At 37.8% G+C, this 18,422-nt stretch overlaps 1 long non-coding RNA gene across 1 annotated transcript in view; it reads right to left on the minus strand.

The window, feature by feature from the left end:
* LOC139013076 (uncharacterized) overlaps window positions 1-16,586 on the minus strand; it is a 211,219-nt gene extending 194,633 nt beyond the window's left edge. The window contains exon 1 of the long non-coding RNA XR_011471926.1: window positions 16,501-16,586. This is a non-coding gene — a long non-coding RNA (uncharacterized lncRNA). The remainder of the gene's footprint in view (window positions 1-16,500) is intronic.
* Window positions 16,587-18,422: the final 1,836 nt, after the last annotated feature.

Consider the following 18,422-nt stretch of genomic DNA (forward strand, 5'->3'; position numbering starts at 1 on the left):
GTGCTAAAACTGAAAAGGGGCATTAATAGGCAAACCTTGAAATTTTCTCGAAGCTCAGTTTAAATATTTACCTCAAATTTTAGATACGTTTCCAGTGGTTGCCTGGTTTCTAAGAGTCTACACAACCAATAAATGGCAAGGGGCCTGATGGGCTTCCTGACCTCCCGGGTGAGGTGGTGAGCTGCCTCCTCTCCATGGAGAGAGAAGCGCTCTGACAGGAGACGCGCGGGCAATTTTGGAACATTGTTTTAGTCCTAATTGAAACTAGGAAATGCAGACAAGTGTGATAATGAAAATAACAAGATCAGGGGAGTGTGGAAATTAGCTGACTCTTTTCCCCCCACAAAATCCATAAAAGCAGACTAGCTTGAGTTCGGGGAAGTGATTGCTGAATTATATGTGAGGAGCGATGTCTTAGGGCTGAAACCATGAAGCCGACAAGGGAATATCCTCCGCCTCCCGGGGACTGGAGACACAAGGCAGGAATGCTGCTGAAGAATAAGTCAGAGGGAAGGCAGGGGAGGGTGTGGGAGGGGGAGAGATCAACCAAAGGGCTTGTATGCATGCATATAAGCCTAACCAATGGACACAGGGGGGTGAGGGCATGAGTGGGGGTTGGGGGGTGGGGGACAATGGGACGATAAGGACACATATGTAATACCTTAATCCAGAAATTCTGTTTCTTTGTTATGGGGTGGGGCCACAACATTAGTAACAAAGAAACAATTTCAGGAGGATGGGGCCCAGGAATCAGGATTTTAAAAAGATTCCCAGGTGATTCTAATGTGCAGCCAAGGTTGAGAACCACTGCCTTAATCAATAAAGAAAAAAATTTAAAATAAAAGAAAAACAAAAAACAAAACAAAAACAGAAAAGAATAAGTCCAACACGCAGGGGTGGGATTGAGTGCAGTGGGCATTCACGGAGACCCGGTTGGTTGCTACCGTTGTGAGGATGCCATGAGTTTATAGTGAGCATCTGGCACAATGCTGACTCTACAGAAGCCCTCAATGAGTGGGTGTGGGTGCCTCCTTGCTGCTTTGCTCTAACTCTGAGCCAAGTGCACCACTGTGCCACCTCCGTCGTGGAGAGCAGTGCTTCTCTGTTAATGGCTCTCCGAGTCACTGACAGTTGGGGAAAGCTTTTCTCTGTCACCAGAAACCTTTCAAATGGCCTCTGAAGTTGGGAGGCAGATTCGTATCTACATGCACTAGACCAGGGGTGGGCAAACTTTTTGACTCGAGGGCCACAATGGGTTCTTAAACTGGACCGGAGGGCCAGAACAAAAGCATGGATGGAGTGTTTGTGCGAACTAACATAAATTCAAAGTAAACATCATTAGATAAAAGGGTACGGTCTTTTTTCTTTTTAGTTTTATTCATTTCAAACGGGCTGGATCCGGCCCGCGGGCCGTAGTTTGCCCACGGCTGCACTAGACCCTAAATCCCGTGAGGAATTTTTCTCTCTCTGGTCTCAGTGCCTAGTATCATGGATGGCAGAGAGGAAGCCCTCCATAATTGTTGCCACATAGAGTACCCCATGGTTAAGAGTGCACACTCTGGAGCCAGGCTGCTTGGCTGTGAATTCTGCTTCTTCCACTTGTTAGCTCTGTGATGTTGGGCACGTTACTTAACCTCTCTGCACTTAAATACCTTCATCTGTGAATGGGGAATAGTTTCTACTTCCTAGGGTTACCTTGAGGATTAATGAATTATTACATACTAGAGGCCTGGTGCACGAAATCTGTGCACGTGGGGGGGGGGTCTCTTAGCCCTACCTGCACCCTCTCCAATCCAGGAGCCCTCAGAGGATGTCCTACTGATGGCTTGGGCCAGCTCCCATGGTTCTCTGCTCTCTGTGGGGCCTGCCTGCTCCACACCACTGCGATGGGCAAGCAGGCCCTGCTGGGTGCTGCCTGCGGGCCGCGCTTGCCTGCTCACGGGTTGCTGTGGTGATGCCTGCTGGGCTCACGTTGCTGGGGTGACACAGCCAGCGTCCTGCCCTGGTCACTATGGGCGCTGCCATCTTTGTCATGGAGTGATGGTTAATTTGCATATTACTCTTTTATTAGCTAGGATAGATTACTCAGAAGAGTGCCTACCACCTTGGAATGCTATGCATTTGATATTATTGTTTTTACAATAATGATAACTATGCTGATGATTCCCCACCCCCAGCACTAACCTTAGAAATACCCTACCGCATGAGAACATGCTTTCTGCCACACCTCCTGGTGCCTATGGACCCTCTAAGACACTTATATGGTGGTATGCTCGCCCTTCCTATATCCATTATCATGTAGATTGTGATGCCAGCTCCCAGGTGGGATACTTTCTACCTGATTGCAGTTTGTTTTTTTTTGTTTTGGGGGGGGGGGGGGGGGGGGGTTTGTGCATGAAAAATCGATGCCAAAGAAGCTGCCAAGTTCCTCTGCTCTAGTTTTCAAAAGGCAAAGTCAAATTTCTTCTTGCTGTTTTGGAAACAGCATCTGAAAATGTTTAGAACTGTTGACATTTGCACTATATTTAAGAAAATAACAACATATTCTAAATTATTGGTTAAATTATATTTACTCATGGCACTGTCTAATCCTAATGGGTTTTAGCATCAAATTAGCCTATTCAAGAATAAGTAAGGCACAAAAAACCTTTTCTTTCTACAAATCAATAAATAATTCACTTGATTACTGGATTTGGCAGGAAAATAATTATGTCATGAAATTGACACGACAAAAAAATCATTCTGCCAATAAAAACAAGTAAGAATACGCCAATACTAAGCCGCAGAAAGAACAAATATGCCAGGAAGTAGTTTCTGCACAAAATGAGAAGCCAAAACTCTGCCAGGGGCCTCAGCACGAACAGGAGCTATTCTCTCTCGCAAGTTCTCCCCATCGCCACGAATGATGTTATCTCCACCTGTGCAGCAATTCTTCCTGCCCAGGGTTTTCACAAGCAGCGTGAAACCAGCGTCTAACATCTCCTTAGTAAGCTGTGTGGACTAGATTCATTTATCATGTGGATAGGACCACCCACTAATGCTTGGACTATTCCCAACCTGATGTTGTCCTCCTAATGCTGAGGGAACAGCAACTCTGACCTCAAAAAGGTGATCATTGTTGCTAATTTTGGTTAGTCAATTCATAAAAAAATTTTTTTTAATTCCTTTTTTCTTTTGTTTCCTGGACTCTACAATGAGAATTTTTAAAGAAAGAGGGTCAAAGGTCAGAGAGAGAACTGTAGGAAGAGGTCCTTGCTCAGACAGAGCTGGAGGAGTAGGGACTGTGTATCCAGTGAGACCTGCTCAGACTGCAAGATTTGCCTTCCACACTCTGAGCTACCATGAGCAAATTCACTTCCGCTCCCCAACCTCAATTTCCTCAACAGCAAAAGGAAAGTCAGTAGTCCCCTGTTATCTGCGGTCATGTTTTCAGCAGTTTCAGGTACCTACAGTAAACCACGGTCTGGAAATACTAAATAGAACATTCCAGATATAAACAATTCATAAGTTTTAGATTTCACACCATTCTGAGTAGCATGATGACATCTCGTGCTGTCCTGCTCTTTTCTGTCCGAGACATGAATCATTTCTTTGTCCAGTGTATCCAAGCTGCATACGCTACCTGCCTGTTAATCATTTAGTAGCCCTTGTGGTTATCAGATCCACTGGTGTGGTATCCCAGTTAAAGTAATCCTTACTTTACTTAATAATATCACATTTATATAATTTTTATTACAGTATATCCTCATAATTGTTCTATTTTTTATTAGCTAATCTCTTACTGTTCTGATTTATAAAGTAAACTCTATCATAGGTACATGCATATAGGAAAAAAACAGAGAATATATCTAGTTTGGTAATATCAATGGCTTCAGGCATCCGCTGGGGGACTTGGGATGTATCCCCTGTGGATAAGTAGGGATTAGTGTTTTAAAACCTATCTCAGGGTGGTTATCAGAATTTAACAAATTATGTAAGCACCTAGCTCAGAGTATAAACACAATGAACAAATTCTATTAGTAAAATTATGTTAAAATGTATTTTTTTCTTGGCCTTTGGCATGGAGCAGAGATGCCATTGCTCCCTTGTGTAAGAGGATTAAAGCCAAGCTAGGGTAGCCCTTGGGAGATGCATTGAAATGGTCTGGAGTCTGGAGATGATCAGGACACTATGACCCTAAGCTTACAGGGAGGTACGGTCTCTGGACCTCAGAGACTCCAGACTAGGGGGAAGACTGTTACACAGAATGCAGTTAGGAGGGCCCAAAAGTCCTGTCTTCATTACAACCTTCTCTCATCCCAATCACCAAACGGTTGCAGGAGGAGGAAACTATTGCACTAATACTGTGGCTGTGAAGGCTTCAGGGGAGGCTTACAAAAGGGCTCTTCTTCCTTCCAGTTTCCTGACAGCTCTCAAGCCATCACCATGATGTTTGCAAACCTATTCATGATTCTATTAAACATATAGAATGTTAAAAGCCTAGAGCAAGCATATGCTTCCAATGTGAGCACTAAATGCATATTCATATACTTACATGAGAGTAACTTTTCTTATTTACTTTATAGATTCTTATTTTACCCATGCCCACCCTAAACTGATGCATGAAATTAATAATTCACAAGCAGTGTGGTGGGGGAAAATGTTATCTTACATGCATCCCAAGTTCAGAAACTAAAAGAGAAACGTGTAGAAGCACAGCTCTCTAGCTGAAACATGAGTCACACTCACAACACCTTCTTCAGATGACAGAGCACAATATGGGCTCAGTTCTCTACCCATCCCCTCCTCCCCAATACTACCCAGGAGGACCTAGCTTTGGACTGCCTCAGGCAGAGAGCAAAAGACAAGAGAAAAGATTGTTTTTCTCTCTTTTACTTTCTCTCTTGGTTAAGGTCCAAGGAAAAGTGAGCTTCCAATGACAGGCAGTGAATGAGACTACAGAGAGCTTTTATTTCAACTCTTTTTGTTGAATAAAACTTCTACCAGAAAATGTCCTGGCAATGTATCTACACCTAAGAGATTGGCAGATCTATCTCCATTCATGGCCAGACATACACGTGGCCCCTCCCCAGCCCTTCCAGTCCCTTAATGAGTGCCCAGGAAACACATAGGAAAGGACAGGGAGATGCCCCAAAATTGACTCAACAATATTTTTTTCAATCAATTCTTATGCAAAGTCCATCAAGAAACATGCACTAGACAACACCAACCCTCATCTTCAAGGCATTATCATGAGGTATGTTTGGTACCAAATAATTCAGCATGTTGTAATCTTGGTTCTATGTTTCAGTGTAGTGGTTAACAGTATATGGTCTGAGCAAAGGCAAGAAAAGGGAAAATAAGTAAATTGCTCTTCATCAAAATTAAAAATTTTGTGTACCAAGGACTCTATTAACACAGTGAAGAGCAACCCACAGAATGGGAGAAAATATTTGTAAACCAATATATGATAAGGAATTAATATTCAGAATATATAAAGAACTTCTGCAACTCAACAACAACAAAACAACCCTGTTTAAAAATAGACAAAGGACTTGAATAGAAATTTTTCCAAAAAAAAAAAAAAATCTACAAGTGGCCAGTAAGTACATGAAAAGGTGTTCAACATCACTAATCCTTAGGGGAATGCAAATTCAAACCACAATGAGATACCATTAGGATAGCTATTAGAAAAAAAAATGTTGGCAAGAATATGGAAAAATTGTAATCCTTGTGCATTGTTGGTAGAAATGTAAAATGGTGCCACCACTATGGAAAACAGTATAACAGTTACCCAAAAAATTAAACCTAGAATTACCATAGGTTATAGCAATTTCACTTTTGGCATACACCCAAAAGAATTGAAAGCAGGGACTCAAACAAATATCTGAACACCCATGTTCATAGAAGTATTATTCACAATAGTCAAAAGATAGTAGCAACCCAAGGATACATTGATGGATGACTGGATAAACAAAAAGTGGTATATACACACAATGGAATAATATTCAACCTTAAAAAGGAAGGAAATTCTGATATATGCTCTCACATGGATAACACTTGAAGACATTTTGCTAAGTGAAATAAGCCAGACACAAAAGGATGCTATGTGATTCCACTAATATGAGGTACCTATAATAGCCAAATTCATAGAAACAAAAAGTAGAATGATGATTGCCTGGGGCCTAAGGGTGAGAGAAATGGAGGGTTACTGTTTAATGGACAGTTTGGGAGTTGAGTTTGGGGACATGAAGATGTTCTGAAGATGGGTGGTGGTGATGGCACAATACTGTGAATGTACTTAGTGTCAATGAACTGTACACTTAAACATAGTTAAAATGTAAATTTTATGATATGCACTTTTTATCAAAATATATGAATTTTTAAAAAGAGCTTAAAGTTTAGAGTCAAGGGGCTATAGCTGGTACCCTAGATAGTCCACACACTAACTGAGACACAAGTAATTTAGCCTTCTGTGACTGTTTTCGCATCTGTGAAATGGGGTGACCAAAGTGCCAACTCATGTAAGGTTGTTGTGAAGTTTATGGTAGATGATAAAAAGAAAGCCCTGTCAAATGATGAGTGCACAAAAGGCGTGAGCTATTGTTATTGCTTCTTTGATATATATGTTAAAAACTCAATGCCATGGACAAATATTCTTCCTTTGTTGCATCCACCATTGAGTGTGTTCTATATGTTACTAAATACTTACTGACCAATTTATGTATTCATACAAAAGGATGAATCTATTGACTCACTATCCATGGTTGTTTTTCAGCACAGAATATAAATTACTATTGATCCATTCGTATTCTTGAATAAGCCTCTTTGAACCAAAGGTATGCATTTATAGACAGTTGGCTAATGCTGAGGTATTATCTTGAAAAAATAGATAATTCACATTGCTATGGTCCAAGGCCAAGGCAATCATGAGGTCGTCCTCTTGCTGTTGTTATTCTAACCAACCTATAGAACTAGCCACAGAGAACAAAGCCACATAATTGGGACACCACCATCTAAAGAAAGATTTGAAGTTAAATGGATTGTAAAAGTCCTGAGCCCCAGAAGCTGGTATCTTCTTCGATCTTTTTACATCGCTGACAAGGAATTAAAGTATGAAGGACATAAAAACTACCATTAATAATTGCTGGCCCAGATGAGATTGGGGACCTTATTACATTTAAAGGTAAGTGTATTTGAGGATGCTATTGTTTTTGAGTTAACAGCATGAGATACAGGACATTTGCTAATTCTCTTCGTTGTCAACAAAACTATCTTAAAATAAAAGCTTCTACCCAAAAATGCTGTAATAAAATATTAACATTCCTTCTCAGAAATAAGAGTGATTGCTGAAATGCACAGAATTCTCACAAGCTTTTGCTAAGATGGATTTTTTTAAAACCTTGGCTGATGCTGGCTTCTCAAATCATCTTCTGTCGGAGTGAGAACAAATTCATTTAATGGTTTATTTCTCCAACAGTGTGAGGGACTATTTCCCCTAGATATCTTTTTTTTTAAGCCCAAACCCTAAAGCTTCATAATCCCATTAAATCAGTGCACAGCTGGGCAATTCTTTCTTTTTTCACATTATAGTGGTCCCCAGGGAATTTATGTAAATCTATGGAAATTCATTTTAAAGTCAGTACTCTGGAAGGGAGGATGCATCCTCATTAAGTAAACGATTATATCTACAGCAAGCTAAAAAACAACATGCTGGAGAGCTAAATTAAACTTTCCATCAGGAAAACTAAACCATTCACTTCCATATATAGGCTTTACCTAAATGCTACAAAATTATAAGACAACAAAATTTGATGAACTCCAAATAGTTACATATATCAAGGAAAGCATAGCTGAGTCACTGCTGCTGGACACAGTCTCCTTTCTAATACCACCACCTAATTCCACTTTGGGCAATGCTACCAGAAGGGGTTCAACGCCTTATAATTCATGGGCTCTTAGAAAAGACTTCTCATACAAGGGTGAAAAGAAATGAACTTAGTCCTTCAAAGGACATCCAAGTCAACCTCAAGAAACCCTAATAAGACCAGAGAGTCTGAAACTCAAAGGCCAGAATATTGGATGCTGGAAAGAAGACAGGCTTTACAGTTAGACCTACCTGCCTCCCAATCCTACCTCCTTCACTGATTAGCTGAGTAAATCACCTTGACTTCACAGCCTGTTTCTCGTCTGTAAATTGGGGATAATAATTCTTAGTAATGTTATAAATTTTTAAAGTAATAAACTATGTAGAGCACTGAACCCAATACCTATAACATGGTTGACACCCAAATGCCTTCACCTGGACCAATGTATGAATTGGGCAACATCTACACTATAGAAGTGAGGAGAGTTAACTGGAAGGGAAAGGAAAGAATTCCTCCACTTTGGGGTCCTCAGACAACTATAGTGCCTTCCCATTTTACTAGATCTGCTTACCTTTCCTACTGCTGGGAAAGTAATGCTAAGGCTATCCATGGGAATACCGACTCAATCTTACCACATTGCTTTCTTCTTACGCCATATCAACATTTACTCTTTTTGGTAGACCTTCTCTTCTCTGAAAACTCTATACTCTATACAAGTTATAGCTTGGTTTTAAAGTCAACATCAAAAGTAAAAATCTTATCAAATTTACTATTGAAAAATCCCATAGGAAGGTTTAGCATTGGAGCAATCTCTCAGAAAGTCCAAGACAGTATATGTTCCATCCATTATTGGGACAGAATGCTGGTTCTTCAGCTGAGTCTGAGTGAACCAACTGCCTTGAGTTTGAGATCCAGGTTATGTAAAAAAAAAAATCACATATATATTCTGATACTTGATTTGTATTCCTATTGAGACCAACTCAGAAAAGGGCAGATTCCCATCTCCATGCACACATTGAATGGAATAACTGATGGAATAGCCTGCATATTTGTTTATTTACTTTATACATTTGTTTATTTTGCAAAGCAATATGATTGTGTTTGCATATGTTAACCATGCTTTAATTAAAAGTAATCATGGTACCATGCCACATTTTGTTTTGTTACTAAAATGAGGCTGCAATCAATGGTGAACCCACAAGCCAGGCCACGTATGAAGGCTAATAACTCTACCCTTCAAGGGAAAAATATCAGAGACACATTCACATTTTAAGGAATTAAGATAAAGCTTTGGTCAGGATGCAAAATCAAGTCACTGTCTTAGTTAGTCTAGCCCAGGAGTCATATCTCTCTTTGTCCTTCGTCAAGCTCTCTTTCTCTGGCTCTCAGAGTCTGGGTTCTGTCTGTTCCATTTACTACATCTCTTCAAATGGATTTTATTTATCTTAGAAAAAAGAATTCAGATCAAGAAAGCATTCCCTGGTTGCAGCTTCTGATTTTGATCCACCAACCTTAAATACCTAATCTCTCTAATCCACCTCTAAATCTATATTTTGTTTTCCTGCCACCCTATTCCACCCAACTCTTCGCCTACTCTCCCACTTACTTTTTACATAGAAAGAAAATAAAAAATTTTTTCTAGTACAAGCAAAAGTTTATTTAGAAAGTCACAGAGGTAGAAGAAGTGAGCCCTGGAGGAAGTGAGCCAGCTGGACTGCGTGGGCTCAAGAAACAAATTATAGAGGCAAAAGAAGGGCCCTTGGAGCTTAAGAGAAAGAAAACAAGGATATAGGCCTAAAGAAAGAACTATATTAACTTTATTTTAAGAATGTATGTTAAGAATTCTGGCATAGTATGTCTAAAATAAACCTAGATGCAGCCTAGCCTGTGTGGCACTCAGTGATTGAGCTTCGCCCCATGAACTAGGAGGTCACAGTTCAATTCCTAGTCATACCACATGCCCAGGTTGCGAGCTCAATTCCCAGTGGGGAGCATGCAGGAGGCAGCTGATCATTGATGTTTTCATCTCTTTCTCTCCCTCTCCCTTCCTCTCTGAAATCAATTAAAAATATATATATTAAAATAAACCTCAATGAATTGTGCTATAAAATGAAAAAAATATTTTCTATAACAGGAAAAATAATGTTTTTAAGTGCTTAAATTTTCATTTCTATTTTTAATATGAAATATCTAACTTTTAAATATGTCATTTTAATAAGATAAGAATGCAGAGATAAAATCACTCTAAAGGTTTGTTGTAAATATCTTGTAATACAGAAATAGACCTGACATTATTATTAAAATGTTAACTTTAAGTATTAAAGTCACATTTAATCTTCTACAGAGATTCTCCTCCTCCTCCAAATATTGTTCATCTCTGTCTCCTCTGTGTTACTCTTGCACATGTTAACATGTGATATCTTGTGTGTGTATATATATATAACATGTGATAACATGTGAAATCTGTATACAGATTTATACACATCTATTTCCTCCATTTGATGGTAAAGCTTCTTGCTTAGACTTATACTGCCAGTGGGGATATAGGTTTAGTTCCTTGCAGATAGTAGAGGCTCAATAAATGTCTTGAGGCTTTATTTGATTTATTCTGTTTAAAACTTTGGGACTGCTGGGACCATCTTTGCTTCCTCCTTCTCTGGTCAGCCTCTCATGACCTTAGTTAGTTTGTCCATCATTGCTTTCTATATCCATGCCTCTTGTATACCAATTCATAGTCTCTCAGCCTCATGTGTGTTTTGTTTCAACAGCTGCTGCAATAACCAGGTCTCCATGGGTTTGGAATGATTTCATTCAGGTAGAACTTGACAATGCCTTACTTTAATACCGTGTCTCTCACTAACCCAGGACTTGCCCTTGCTGGCATTAAGGTGTGAGTGGTCTTGCTTAGTGCCCACAAAAGCACAGTCTGGGATTTCTGGAGAGTTAAGTCTGTAGAGCAAACCTTTAAACAACGGCTTACAAGAAAAGTAAATACTTCTCCTTCTGAGTTGCAGTCAATGTGCCCTTTCATAGGACAGTCCCACGGCATGACATCATCTGCATTTGTGCTAACTCCTTCAGCAACACATCCTCTGATCAGCAATTCCTCCTTCCCTACCTCAGTTCCTTTCACATTCACTCTTGCCTCCCTTAATAAAAATAGTAGCATCCATTCTTACATCTGACTTTGTTTTCTGGGGTACGCAGGCTACAATACCTTCCTACAGCACAGCCCCTAATGAAGGGACTTGGCCATGTCTGCACCAGATAACCCTCCCACTTTTCACGGAGGATATTGAAAGGCTCCCAACCCGCTGACTAAGGCAGTAAACAAGAATCTAGACCTGGTTTGGAAATATGAGCTGCACAAATTGAATTCCTCTCTAGGGAAATGGGAAATAGAAAAACAAGATGTGAAGCTAGTTAGCAGCAGATTATGACATAAAGAGAGAAGGTGCTAAGGCAGCCATGATGGTCTAATTGCTCAGTTCAGTAGGGGAGGGAGGAGTAACTGTTCGTTAATATGTCAGTGCAACCCAGCACCTGGTATAGTGCTTATCATATTTGTAGGAGTTTACTATAGTTTAGGCTAAGTAAAAAATGACACTTTTCTCTCATTTTCTTCCCTGATTTGTCACTCCTCTGCACCCAGTCATTCCTCGGCAATCAAAGACAAGGATCTTCTATCACTTCCTCAATCATATCAATGCTAGAATTTTCCACTCAACTCCACTTAGTTAATAATAAACCATACCTTAAACCTCACCATCTCTCTTACCTGCTTCACCTTTAGAAGCCTCTCTGAAATGTCTCTCCCGGATCACTATATCTCCTATTCGATAGGCAGCGATTTTCAACCTTTTTCATCTCATGGTGCACATAAACTAAAATTCTGCAGCACACCCAAAATTATATATTTTGCCAATCTGACCAAAAATAGGTATTATTTTGATTGATTTGCCAAAACAAAAAAAAAACACCCACACAATAATTACCTACCCTTTTTGCTCCAAAGTGACTTTTAAAAAAATCAGGTGCCTATACTTGTACATAAGGATTTCTGGTACCAAGAATTAACAAAACAGACTCCACCTTACTATGCAATGGGACCAATCACATGCAACTCTATTATATGACCTACACATTTATGGTTAAAGACAGGGCATTCATGGCAGAAGGCTGTTGTTGTGTTGGCTGTTGTCATTTTTCAATTTGACAATCTAAGCGAAAGGAGGTCAGTGCCTCTGACTAAATAGTCACGTATTGAATGTTTTAAAATTTCTTGTGGCACACCAGTTGAAAAATGCTGTTCTATCTTCTTGCCAACCCTCTCACTTCTGGTATGCTCTTCTCCCTCATTTCCTTCCTGTACTTCCTTGTCTCTACCCAGCCATGGTTAATTATATAATAAATACTTCTATTTCTATGTTTATCTAATCCTTTCATAATATATGTACAGGCATAAATGTACCAGTTACATTAACAGACCACATTGTTTGTTTCCCCCATTCCTATTCTTTATCTAACCAGCTATATCCTCTCCCAAGAATACAGCTGGAAAACATCATGTCTAACTTTAATTGGGCCCTCCACACAAATAAAATTATAACAGTTTATCTCTTATATCCCATGATCAATCTCTCCTTCTGTAGCCTATATCCCAGTAAGTGACAAGACCTCAAGTCTTTTTCTCCTTTTTTTATGTTTCTCTAAGAGTCCACAAATGAAGAATTGGTTCACATATGATTGTTTCCCTTGTCTGATTCTATTGTCAATTCATGGCCATTGTGCATCATCACTTGACCAGTCTATTTTTTTTCTTGACCTGGTTCTCTCACAAGTCTATTTCTTACATATGCTTAGACAAGTATGGACCTAATAGTGGAAAGGATTCAAGTTCTACAGCATGCCAGTAAACTATATAGAGAATATATATATACATATATAAAATCTATGTGTATATGTGTGTTTGTATATATGTAAATAGATGTATATATATGTAAATACATATATATGCACACATTACATTCTCTAGCCACAATGCAATTAAATCAGAAATTATTATTTAAAGAGATGAACTTTTAACATCTTCTTATGAAACATTTTTAACACATACAAGGGTAAATGAGGTAGTATAAGGACTGCTTCAGGTATCTTCAATAATTATTTAACCCATAGCCAATTTTATCACCTATACACTCACTTCCATCTGAATTTTCCAGAAGCAAATTTATCTATAAATATTTGTCACTAACTCTATTAAAGGGCTCTTTTAATATAATCATAATATCTACACTAATAAAAGGGTAATATGCTAATTAGACAGGACATCCTTCTGGACAAAGCCATGGTGGCGGGGCTGAGGCAGAGGCAGTTAGGGGTGATCAGGCCGGCAGGGGAGAGCAGTTAGGGGGATTAGGCCAGCAGGCAGGTGAGTGGTTAGGAGCCAGCGGTCCTGGATTGGAAGAGGGATGTCCCGGATTGGAGAGGGTACAGGCTGGGCTGAGGGACCCCCATCCCTGTGCATGAATTTCATGCACCAGGCCTCTAGTTATTCTATATTTTTAAAAATATATAAAATTTTCTCAAATATCCAGTGTTCAAATTTTTTCTGATTAACTCATATGTTTTCTTAAGTTTGTTCAAGTCAGGATCCAATAAGGTTCATATATTGATATGCATTTGATGGATTATGACTTTTAAGTTCCAAGTAGATACATTATTAAGGCCCAATATAACTGAAACTTTAAAAACCACACTTCCATATAAGTCCTAGGTCACAAAAGAAATGATAATGAAACAGTGAAAATAATTATAACTGAGCAAAGTGAAAATATAAAAATAGCTAAAACTTTGAAATGCAATGAAAGCAATCATTTAAGAAAAAATTTACTTTTACATTTCAGTGCTTAGATTAGAAACGGAAATGGTGAAAAATAATGATTTAAACATCCAACTTAAAAATTGGGGGTTAAAGGTTTGTGGGGGCATGGTGGACTATAAACAAAGGAAAGAGGAGGAAGAAATAAAGAGATAGATTATTGAAATAGAAAACTAAAATATAACACAGAATTAATGTGTTGGAATGAAATAGCCCCAATTTTTGACACCATTCTCATTCATAGGAAGGGTCTCTTTTCTCTCCTCTTTAATCTTTGCTCTGTGACTGCTCCAACCAAAAGTATGGAAGAAGTGATGCTCTGCCAGTTCTTGTCTAGCCTTTAAGAGGCATTGCAATTTCTACTTCCTGTTGCTTGGAACATTGTTAGTGTTCTGATCAATAATGTTAGCAGTCTTAACACTGTTGGAGAGGTCCTGTGCTAAATGAATAGAGATAGAAGCCTCTCTAAGCTTAGCCCTGTAGTTTTCCTAGCCAAAGCATCCGGCATGTGAGTGAAGCGACCTTGGACCCTCCAGACCAGACCAACTACCAACTGAACACCAACACATAAACCCAGTCATAACCGCATGGAGCAAAAGAAGGACCCAGGCAAACGACCTGAATTCCTGACCCACAAAATCATAAGATAATGAAACAGTATTTTTTTTTAAAACCAATATGTTTTGAGAGTAGTTTATTACTCAGTAAAAGATAATGAGGTGAACATAGCAAATAAGCAATAAACAAAGCAATGAACAAAAGCAATAAACAAAGTTAAAAGTTATTTCTTTGAAAAGACTAATAAAATTTCTCTATAATTTCTAGTGGTATTTGCCAAGGGGGGAAGGGAATAAAACTAAGAGCAAGCATATTAAAAGGAAAAGGATTATATATCAGGGAGGCGAGTCTGGATTAAAGCCATTAGGTAGGAACAGGACAATGTGATGTACTAGAAAGTACTTGGTTGAGTTATGAATTCGTCCATCAGTTAACTTTGAGGAACTTATTTCAATCAATCAGGCCTCAGTTTTTGTTTTGTTTTTTTGTTTTTTTAATATATTTTATTGATTTTTTACAGAGAGGAAGGGAGAGAGATAGAGAGTTAGAAACATCGATGAGAGAGAAACATCGATCAGCTGCCTCCTGCACATCTCCCACTGGGGATGTGCCCGCAACCCAGGTACATGCCCTTGACCGGAATCGAACCTGGGACCTTTCAGTCCGCAGGCCGACGCCCTATCCACCGAGCCAAACCGGTTTCGGCAATCAGGCCTCAGTTTTATTAAAAACAAAACACCTAAACCTCCTTCTATAGGTATGATCCCTGGATGTGACTTTTCAGTGTATGTTTAGTCTCTGCTATTAAGAGGGGGTATAGATAAGAAATGGTGGTATTTAGGGCAAGGAACAAAGCATTCAGAAGGTAACCAATATTGCTTGCTCTCTTTGCTTAAGCTGGAAAAAAAAGTGGAGACTAACCTGCTTTTTTTTCCCTTTTACAAAATTTGACTATGTATATGCAGAACTTCTTCACATCAAGAAAGTTAGTAAAAATCTGTTGAATTCATATAAGCACACAAAAAGATTTTTCCCAGTATAAAAATAGTATCATTTAGGTCAATAGGCATCATGCCTACTATGAAAGCACTAATTTTCATTCTTATGTATCCTATAAAACACTGTATACTGAATTCTGGTTTTTGAAAAATTCTGAGGCTTGTGCAAATGACTTGTGCTGCAATATGATGCGGAGCAAGTGTTGATCCCAAACATGGCCACAACTTCTACCTCATTCTACATTTTCAACAGTAACTTAAAATTTTCCTAAGACTTGTGTCTTTCTGAGGATTTTTTAAACATAGAATTTAGTTAATAAGTTTTGTGGCATGTTAAATTTTTGCTGATTGCTTGGAATGATTTTGAAGCATATGGATAGAGGGCGTGGAAAGTGCCACAGTTCTATCAAAATGTTCTAGTTTGTTACCTTAGATAAAATAAAAATCTCATGTTTTAACCTTAGTTTCTGGTGAAAAAAGTTTATTAGTTTAATGCCTTTTAAAATTCTAAAATATTTGTACCTCAAATCTGAAATTTAGTGTATAATAAAAAAAACTAGACCAATTGACATAAGGAACAGCTTATAGGCTACAATGAAAAGATTAGGCCATTCTAAAAAAAGAATATGATTGGGATTTTAAAAAATTTCATCTTATATTAGCAAACCCATTTCAGATATTTATTTTTCAATGAGAATGAATATTTTCATGGCAAAATTAAGAAACATTTATAATTTAATATACACATATAAACATGAGAAGCATCACATCCATTAATAAATTAATCTTTCACCTTACTCTGAACATTAAAAAATCTTTAAATAGATATAGCTATATAATATGATGTATTTATGTAAGAGTTCTCTTACAATTGAGATTAGGAATTAAATCTTTGCACATTACTATTTCAGAAAATAACAATAAAAAACACTAGCTAGATGCTTTCTTATTTTAAAGTGTCTTCTTCATCTTTGTGAGCTAGCTGGTAGGTACAAAGCATTTGTAATTCCTTTCCAAGTTATTTTTAGGGTGCTTTAGCTTTATTAAGATGTCCACGAAATGCTAAAACATTAAATATTGAGTTTTCTCTTCTATGTCTACTTATAGATAGATTCCTGGTTTCAAGACTCAGTGCACACATGTAAACACAATTACTAAAAACAAGGCAACAAGTGAGAAGCAGGGATAAAATAAAAACTCAGACAATCTGACTCACAATCCAGCATTCAACCCTCAATAACTTGCTGTTTTTCTTTGTCCTCTTTGCTGTGAACCAAGATACTTGTTCTTTAGCAGGGTGTTTCTGCTGCAAAGCCAGTTGCTACTGCATTATGCAATGAAGTCAGAAGCCTGAGCTTGTGACATCAATATAGGTTGCTATGGTAACTCCTTTCATAAGTATTACAGGTTCATTGAAGGCTCAAAAGAGGACTTTAGCAGAGTAGCAAGATAGCTGGCATTATTCAGCCTAAATTACAACAATAATTGCTGCAAAAAATCGTTCATATAAGCTATCCTAAATATAGATTTTTATATGTGTTTATGTCATTTTGGAAGTCATTTTTCTAATATGTGTGGGTTTTTGTTAAAGAAAACTTTCCAGTAAAAATAGCATTGCCACTGATTATATGTCACAGATCCACATGACCCAGGCAGAAGAGAGTCTCATTGTCACAGTTAATTATTTCACACATTGTGTCATTCCAAAAGTCAAGTAATGTTATGCATTATATGTTATGAATAAACTCATAACAGTATGATTTTTCAATTCAGTTTTCCCATTACTGGAATTATAAAAAAGGTTGCACAGAAAATGTTGCACATATGAAAGAAGTTTTAGATGACTTTTCCCAGCAAATGTACCTATTTTTAACAAAATAATAGTAAAGGTCACCTTTTTATTGCACATGCTTATTCCCTAGAATAATCTCGTCAATGCCTCCATTTAAATGGTTAAATACCCTCCCTGTGTAGGAGATATTTAGATTTTTCACAATCAAATTTTTTAAATCTGAATTTAAAACAGATCTAAATAATTGCAAAGCTTTTCTTCCATATCTCCTTTTTAAAAATCTTACACCATGGCCAACATGAGAAACTTAGTTCAATTCTATAGGCATTTGGGCTAGATCTTGGGGTTATAATTTATTGGACATTGAGTAGAAGATGCATAAGGTATAGGCCTTTCCATGAAAAGCTCACATAGGTAGTAACAGGAACAATAACAAATAATAGTATGAGTACTTGCCATGTGCCATACACCATGCCAGACACTTGACATCCATTACTTTTTTATATAATCTTCACAATAATGCACTAAGGGAGACAGATATTATTACCCCCATTTTATAGGTTAGAGAACTGAAGCTCAGAGGGTTAAAGTCACTTGCCTAAAGTCACACAGGTAATTAGAAACTCAGCTGGTGTTTGAACTTCAAACTAACTGACTCCAGATATTTATGATGTTTTCATGGGAATTAAAGGTAATTTCTTGTTACTGTGTTAAAAATTAAAAATTGCATCATAATCCTACTGAGCAAGGATTACTTGACATAGAATTCATTGAAGCAGAAAGCAGATGATGGTCTTCAGGTTGACCTCACAAATACTTTGATGACTGGCTTTTCTGTTTTTGTAACACTCAGCACTTCAAAAAGTGTTTGCCTGAAGATATTTTTATTCCCTTAGAACCAAAACTATTGGTTCTATAACTTTTCTTAGACAGTCACATTGATATTCTAATATGCTCCAAGCTACTATACTATTTTCAAATCAGATAAATATATTAATAATTTAATGTGTATAATGTATTGCAGTTTGCAAATCATACTAAATATTCATCCCTTCAGCATTTATTTGTTGAGCTACTATGATGAGTCAGGCTTTGTGCTAAATGTTGAAGATGAAGTTACTGCAAAAAAAATAAAATGGACCTCAAATTAAAGGAGTGGATAGTCTATAAATGGGAGAAAGGCATTAATCAAGTAATAACATAAATAAATGTAAAATTGAAACTGTCCAGACAGTAGAAAATAAGAAAGTAGATAATCTAAGCATTCAACCCTAAATGATGTAAAGAGAGCAGAAGAAACACAAAAGGTAAGGAAGAAATAATAAAAGGAAAAAGGAAAACCTAAG

This window comes from Myotis yumanensis, unplaced genomic scaffold (assembly GCF_028538775.1).
Source record: "Myotis yumanensis isolate MYYU_CA2020_CCGP unplaced genomic scaffold, mMyoYum1.0.hap1 SCAF_6, whole genome shotgun sequence".
NCBI classification, from domain to species: Eukaryota; Metazoa; Chordata; class Mammalia; order Chiroptera; family Vespertilionidae; genus Myotis; species Myotis yumanensis.